Source organism: Austrofundulus limnaeus, unplaced genomic scaffold, assembly GCF_001266775.1.
Source record: "Austrofundulus limnaeus strain Quisiro unplaced genomic scaffold, Austrofundulus_limnaeus-1.0 Scaffold326, whole genome shotgun sequence".
NCBI lineage: Eukaryota > Metazoa > Chordata > Actinopteri > Cyprinodontiformes > Rivulidae > Austrofundulus > Austrofundulus limnaeus.
The window spans coordinates 367,171-368,710 of NW_013952728.1; positions in this window are offsets into that span (position 1 = coordinate 367,171).

Below are 1,540 nucleotides of genomic sequence, written 5' to 3' on the forward strand. Positions count from 1 at the left end.
GAGAAGAACCCGTCCAGAAGACCTATACAGTTTTTTTCTTTTTGATTTTTTACCTGGATTACTGAGATGCATCAGGACAAGTGAGAAAATTAGTTTCAGAAAAGTTGAAACAAGTTAAACTTTATGTGGGGGGAGCTGGTGTTTAAATATATTTAACAGTTTTAAACATTTACTGATTCAATTTAATGATCAGAACCACAAAATGCTGACGCAGCAGCTTCCTGAAATGTTTGTAATTTTCCTTGCTTTCAAAAAGTTTCCCCACATTTAGAAAGTTTACTCACAGAAATGTAGGTGTTTTTGTCTGTTTTCACTTTTTTTTTTTTCTGAAACCCTGTCAGAGAAGATAAACTTTTCTTATCAAAACTGGAACTTTTTCACTTTTTAATGTAAGAAATAAAAAATGGTCACAGTTTCGACTCAAACTGACCATCAGTTTAGAACCGGGCCAACTTTCCAAGACCCAGGAAAAGCAGCAGCTGTTTCTCATGTGAACACATCCAACACTTGACAAGTTCACACCATCAGAGCAGAACTGAGCGCTGGACTCATTTCCAGGAGATTTATTGCCTTTTTTTTTTTTGTTAGTTTTTTTTTCTCCAGTTAAATCACCGACCAGTATCTAACACACAGTTTGAGCAAACATAATGAAGGGCTGGGATTTCTGTGTGGTCGACGTTGGATTATCTTTAAAACCCTTAAATTACAGCTCTGTTCAAAATGTTGTCTCCTTTTTTTTATTTTATTTTTATAAATCTTTTTGCTGTTTAGAATCAAATCACAGCAGCGACACACACGGAGCAATTTATAAATTTAAACTGGTGCAAAAAAAATCATTTTTATTGCAGCAATCTGTTTGCAAATTTCTTTTCTTTTACACTTCAAAACATTTATTGGTGCTCACTCTTCACAAACACAACAAACTATGGATTTAATACATAGAAATCTAGTACCTTTATTTTACATTCATACATTTATAACGTACAATAACTTTAATGCAGTTTTTTTAAACGTCCAATCCAAAAAAATAAAATAAAATTCGAAAGAAAAGCTTGAAAATGTACAATTTTTTATGTTGTAAAGGTTACTGACAAGCATTTACAAATATGTACACACACACACACACACACAGGGATTGAGGACAGCAGCGTCCTTGAGTTGTACCTTTAATAGAAGTGGTCTGAATGAGAGGAATTCAGAAAAAAGGCACATTGAATCCACAGTGTATCTACAAAACAAAAAGCTCAACATTGACACGAGTTTACGCCAGGAGCGAAGAACGAAAAAACAAACTGTAAACTTTCACTGATGAAGAACAAAAAAAGAAAAAAAAAACACAAAGAAAGTCACATCTGTACAAAAACACACCTGAAGCCACGTGTTTCACCTCTTGGTCGTTACAAAGTAGTTCTCAGAAACAGAGTCCGACGCTTCGATTGGCTCCGACCAGCAGAGAGCAATCRCAGACAGAAAAACGACATCACGACATTTACGCACCCACCTCCTGCGGCCCCCGCCATGCTACCAAAGTACCTCATGC